This window comes from Malaclemys terrapin, chromosome 12, assembly GCF_027887155.1.
Source record: "Malaclemys terrapin pileata isolate rMalTer1 chromosome 12, rMalTer1.hap1, whole genome shotgun sequence".
In the NCBI taxonomy this organism is placed as follows: domain Eukaryota; kingdom Metazoa; phylum Chordata; order Testudines; family Emydidae; genus Malaclemys; species Malaclemys terrapin.
This window is the reverse complement of record NC_071516.1, coordinates 35,774,742-35,781,369: the sequence shown is the minus strand read 5'-3', so window position 1 is coordinate 35,781,369 and position 6,628 is coordinate 35,774,742. Positions and strand designations below refer to the sequence as shown.

Below are 6,628 nucleotides of genomic sequence, written 5' to 3'. Positions count from 1 at the left end.
ATGATGGAGCATACAAATGTTTAGCGTATCTGGCACGTAAATACCTTGCAATGGCGGCTACAAAAGTGCCATACGAACACCTGTTCTCACGTTCGGGTGACACTGTAAATAAGAAGCAGGCAGCATTATCTCCTGTAAATGTAAAGAAACGTGTTTGTCTTAGCAATTGACTGAAGAAGTAGGACTGGGTGGACTTGTAGGCTCCAAAGTTTTACATTGTTTTGTTTTTGAGTGCAATTATTTTACAAAAAAAATCAACATTTGTAAGTTGCACTTTCGAGAAAGAGATTGCACTACAGTACTTGTATGAGGTGAACTGAAAAATACTATTTCTTTTTTCATTTTTATAGTGCAAATATGTGTAATCAAAATAATAATATAAAGTGAGCAGTGTACATTTTGTATTCTGTGTTCCAACAGAAATAAATTTATTTGAAAATGTACAAAATATCCAAAAATATTTAATAAAATTCAATTGGCATTCTATTGTTTAACAGTGCAATTAAAACTGCAATTAATCACGACTAATTTTTTAAATGTGATTACTTTTTTTGAGTTAATTGCGTGAGTTAACTGTGATTAAACAACAGCCCCACATTCAGTATAATATATCTATAATATCTCTCTGGGCAGATAGACGGATAGATAAACTGCTATGATGGTATAATATTTTGTTAAACTTTTAGTTATTATTACTGTTACTGATTTATTTCCTTCTTCCTTATTGTATAGCTGGATCAGGATGGCTTAGAACTATCAGATCGAGATGCAAAAAACCAGGAACTACTGGATCAAAAGCCAATAGGGTGGACAGAGAAAAACAGATTCCTGAGGTAACATAAATACATCTCCAGGCAGTTTACTCTCAGTGTGCGGTGCATGGTCTTTAATCTGGCATGTAAGAGAATGGGGCCCAGTACTTCTTCATGAGCATTAACGAATGCAGAGCAATATTTGTAAATGGGCTAGTAGGTGTTTACCATGATATCTCTCACAAAAAATTCCCAATCACTTCACAGTTGTGCACTGTTCTGTGTGAATTTCTCACAGATATCACCTTCTATCCCAAATGTCCTCTTCTGGTTGATCACGTGTACAGTCCATTTTGTGTCTGACGCTTATTATTATAGCACCTCTTGGACTCCTCTGCTTTACAGGAGATTTGGGATGAATAAAAGGGGAATGGAGAGGTGAATGACCAGCCTCCTTTTTCCCAGGGGTAAAACAGTGATTCTGCTTTCCACCAACCCTATACCCCTCTGCCAGTGGTTTATGTTTAATTTCAGCTTGTGACTGCCGTAAGAGTCTGCAAACTCAGCCAATCCACCCACTGCATCCACCTTTTTGACCCACAAATACTGTTTTACCTCATCACTGCATATATTCAGGAATTGTTCATGAGTAACCAAATCACACACTCATTCAAAGCTTGTAATGCCTTTTCCCCTCACCCACTTATCTAATAAATCTCTCATTTCATTTACAGAAGCCACATTACTCAACCCAGATCCCCTATTAAGACTCCTGAATTTAACCCTGTAGGTTTCAGGTGTAATCCTTTAATTTACCATAGTTTGAAACATCATCAATAGGCATCTTATTGAATATGTCCAGAACTCTTCCAGTCAATATTGCCATCAACGTAGTCAATTTTTGATCATCAGGAATTGCATGGAGGGTGCACAGTCTCTCAAAGGTGATGAAATATTCCGCAATATCACTGGATTCAGCATTCTGTAGACATAGTCACTCCCATTTGTGGATTTTTGGGGAAGTGGAGCCAGCTGCTGGAGGGTTTTGTCTTTTCTACTCCATAACAGTCAGTTCATGCTTCTGGGCCTCAATCTGGGCCTGTATTTCTCTGTCTTTTAACTCCAAGGCTAGCCACCTCTCGTCTTGAGCACTTTGTTGGACTAACCTCTGGGCTTCATGGCTCTGTTGCGAGCAGCTTCTTCCCTAGCTGCCTCTGCCTCCATAGCCCTTCTGTGTGCAGTCTCTTCCCTGGCTGCCTCTGCTTCTTTGAGCCTCAGTTGAAACTCACAGTCCTTTGCCTTCTCTTCTGCTTCCAGTCTAGCCAGCTCTAGTTTAGTAGCTGCCTCACTGCTTTCTCATGCTTATTTCCCTTATCTGAAATAAACAAACAGAAAATAACAAACCAGTAACCACTTTGTTCTCCAGCCAGCACAATTAAAACTCACTTAAAATCACTACCAGTATCTCAAAGCAATCAGCTGTGCACCGATCCTGGTTGACTATGCCACTGTGACAAGTTGGGTCACAGAGACCTCCTTGGGACTGCTACCAGATGTGCTGGGACTACCGCTGAGCCAATTTTCCCTGGGAGCTTGGAACTTCAGTACCCTGCCTTGTTGAGCCAGACATGCTAGCCTGCTACAAACACAGACCCAGGCCTGAACCACATCCCCCAAAAGCTGCAGGCTCAACTGAAAACAGATTAAGAAGTGCTCCTGTCTCTAGCACCCATATACTAGTTCCCAATGGGATCCAAACCCCAAATAAATCCATTTTACTCTCTATAAAGCTTATACAGGGTAAACTCATAAGTTGTTCACCCTCTATGACACTGATAGAGAGATATGTACAGCTGTTTGCTCCCCCAGGAATTAATTACTTGCTCTGGGTTAATTAATAAGTAAAAAGCGATTTTATTAAATATAAAAAAGTAGGATTTAAGTGGTTCCAAGTAATAAAAGACAGAACAATGTAAGTTACCAAGCAAAAAATAAAATAAAACACGCAAGTCTAAGCCAAGTACAGTAGGAAAATAAATGCAGGAAAATCTCATCCTCAGAGTTGTTCTAATAAGCTTCTTTGACAGACTAGACTCCTTCCTAGTCTGGGTCCAGCAAATACTCACACCCCCGTAGTTACTGAACTTTCTTCCGGTTTCTTTCAGGCATCTCTTTAGGATGGAGAGCTATCTTTTGAGCCAGCTGAAGATAAAATGGAGGAGTTTTCAGGGTCTTTTATATTCTCTCTCTTGTGGGTGGAAATCCCTTTCTTCTCCTGTGCAAAACTACAACCACAAGATGGAGTCTCTAGTCATCTGAGCAAGTCTCATGTCTATGACTGATTCAGTTTTTGGCAGGCCGGTGCCTGAATGTTTGAATGTTCCCAGAACAGCTCAGATGTGAATTTGCATCTCCCAAAATCCATGGTTAGTTAAGGACTCCCAATTACTTGAATAACCCCTTCACATTATGTTGACCAAATCTGCCTTATGTGCTTCCTACAGCAAATACTTTAAATACAAGCATAGAGCCAATGCTTATAACTTCAGATACACAAATAGGATGAATATATTCAGTAGATCATAACCTTTGCAAAGATATGTTACATGGCATATCTAGCATAAAACATATTCCAGTTACGTCATATTTATACTCATAAGCATATTTCTATAAAGCATTATGGAGTGCAATGTCACAGTACCCATTTTCACAACGTGGCCCCTGATTCCCATATTTACACTGGCATGACAGAGAACAGTGTCATAGCATCAGCAGGGCTATTTACATGAGTAAGGACTACAAAGCTGAAGAGAGGATTTGCAGAATATGGTACCTAGAGAGATTTTAAATAATTCGATGCCCAGTTCCCTTTGTGATATGTACCTCACACTCTTGGGCTCTTTTGAAAAGCCCAATCTCAGGGCTAGTCTACACTAGGAGTGCTGCAGCGACGCAGCTCCACCGATGCAGCTGCACTGCTGTAGCACATCTGGTGAAGACGCTCTACGCCGAAGTGAGCGAGTTTTCCCATTGGCATAATAACTGCATCTGTGCAAGAGGCGGTAGCTAAGTTGGCTGGAGAATCTGTCCCACCAACATAGCACTGTCCACCCCTGCACTTAAGTCAGTGTAATTACGTTGCTTGGTGGGGGATGGCTTATTCGCACCCATGAGCGACGTAAGTGATACCGACATAAGTGGTAGTAACAACCATGGTTGTATTAGGTGTAGTTTTGCCCTCAACTTCTAACCAATATCAATAGGAACTGGGGGTTCCAAGTAGCTAAAGGATTAAGCCCTAAATAAGGGTGCAGGACACTCCTGGACTCTGAGTCAAACATCATTGAATCACTGATTGAATGTCCTCACAATATCCCAGAACATTCCTATCACATCACATCTGCCACAGAAACAGAGCTGGTGCTAGCCCTTTCGGGGCCCTGAGCAGGAATATTTTGTGCCCCCCCAATGCTAAAACAGGCAAGTTCTTATAATAAAAAGCAAATGGGGACCCCCTTGAGGTGCTCAGGGCCCTAAGCAATTGTTTAGTCTGCTTATGCCTAGTGCCAGCTCTGCACAGAAGAGCTAATGACTGTTCTTCCATATACCACACCCCAAAAATATTAATACAAGCAGCACCGTGTAGCTGTCCCCCAACAGGCAATTTGAAAGAGAGTATGCTACAAGGAGACAAAGTTAGATTGTGGATAGTTCTGATCACATAGTCTGTCAGTCAGACAGCCGCTACATATTTCAGCTGGTGCAATAGCATAAAATATGATTCATGAAAGGATTAAAAAATGGGACAATTACCCTGACAGGAAACGTGCTCATTATCCTGGTGACATCAGTTGACCCCTTTCTCCATAGCCCCATGTAGTTCTTCCTCCGGAACTTGGCCTCCTTAGAGATCGGCTTCACTTTGGTCATCGTCCCGAAGATGCTGGTCAATCTCTTGGTGGAAAATAAAATCATTTTGTTTGCCGGCTGTGCATCTCAGCTCTATTTCTTTTTCTTCTTTGGGACAGCTGAGTGCTGCCTTTTGACCGATATGGCCTATGACCGCTATGTGGCCATATGCAACCCGCTTCGCTACCCAGACATCATGAATAGAAGGGCTTCTTTCCAGTTGGCTGGAGTCTCATGGTTCTCTGGATTTCCAGTGGCCACTGTGCAGATGATGTGGATATTCAGTCTGCCATTCTGCGGGCCAAATCAAGCCAACCACTTCTTCTGCGATACCCCTCCCATGCTGGAACTGGAATGTGCTGACACCTCTCTCTTCGAAATTGAGGCCCTCACAGCAACTGTGCTTTTCATCATGTTCCCATTCCTGCTGATCCCGGTCTCCTACATGCGGATCATCACCACCATCCTGAGGATGCCCTCAGAAGAGGGCAGACGCAAAGCTTTCCACCTGCTCCTCTCACCTGGTGGTGGTGACTCACTTCTATGGCACGGCCAGCTCGACCTACTTCCAACCCAAATCCAGCTACTCCCCAGACACCAAGAAGCTCATCTCTCTCTCCTACACAGTGATCACCCCCATGTGAAACCCCATCATCTACAGCCTGAGGAACAAAGAGGTGAAAGGCGCCTTGAGGAGAACATTGGGGAGGAAACTCTTTTCAGAGAAAATGTAATTTCTTCAGGCCTATGATTCCATTCAGTTCTGTTGGGCCTGTTCTCCTCTTAGTTACCCAAGAGTAAATCAGGAATTAGGTCCTTGGAGTTAACAGACTGAATCTCTTCTTTCTCACACTGGTATAAATCAGGAGTGGCACCTCCCAAAATAAATTCACCATTTCTGAGACTAATGTAGGACCGAGGAGAATCAGCTTTTGATTCAGGAGGGGTGATTGTTACCCGAAATTCTGATGGACTTGAATGAATCCTGAAGACTGTACCTGGTTTATGTTCAGTAAAATGCCAAGAATATTATTTTGTTCTCTTTCTTTTGATGTGTGTTTCTTTTGTTTGCTTAGCCACTCTCCTTTAAGAACGTCTCTTTTCCAGCAAATTATAAGATCGTGGAGTGCTAGCTCTGTTGCAATAAAGGCTGATAAGACTAATCTGTTTAATCATTATTCTAAGTACTCTAAATCTTTGTGTTTAGTTGCATTGACTTTGCGTTGAGTTTGTCTCATGATGAAGGCTAGAGTTAATAATCTAAATTTGGTATCATTTGAGCAAGGGATATACAAGATATAGACCCCACCCTCCAAACAAAACAGCATTTCAAATGGTTGGCAGATATTACCAAGGTTTTTATGTGCACATCTGGGGGTCAAAACATAACTCTGATCATGCCCGAAATGGTCTCAACCAATCAATTTTTACCGCATCTAGCACGTCACCTACAGTCTCTTTGGTAAAGCAATACTGAAAACATTATTTGAAAAAGAATTAAGCTCTCAGGATAGGCTTGAACCTAAGGTCTATGCAACCAATTGACTAGACTATGCACGTGCAGAAAGATTAGCCAAGGGGTTTGCTAGCTGTCCAGTTCTCATAGGCTAGCTCAAGAGAGCACACTTTTGATGTTGACCTGTGCTGCACACAAGTGGCCTAAGTTCAGAAACTACCCTTGGCAGTGTGCTGAAATTAAACAAGGTATGTTGCTACAATCTGCCTCTCTCAAAGATGTTTGGTTTATTTTTATTTTTGGGGAAACATATTCTGAATACAGCTGAAAATTCAGTTGTCAAACTGTGGTCATAAAGAATATAAATGATATGTGAATGCTTGCAGGCAAAGGAGGATGGGGGAAGTGGAAGGGAAGACTTTGGAACTGTGGTGAGGACAGGAATCGTAGTCAGTGGATAAATGGGATGGGTGCTAGGGGGTTGATGTCAGAGGAAGAGAGTGGGGGAATA

The 6,628-nt window shown here is 42.0% G+C and overlaps 1 pseudogene; it reads left to right on the top strand.

Moving 5' to 3' along the window:
* The first annotated feature begins 3,921 nt into the window (after positions 1-3,921).
* LOC128846800 (olfactory receptor 10A4-like) lies at positions 3,922-5,305 on the top strand (annotated as a pseudogene).
* Positions 5,306-6,628: the final 1,323 nt, after the last annotated feature.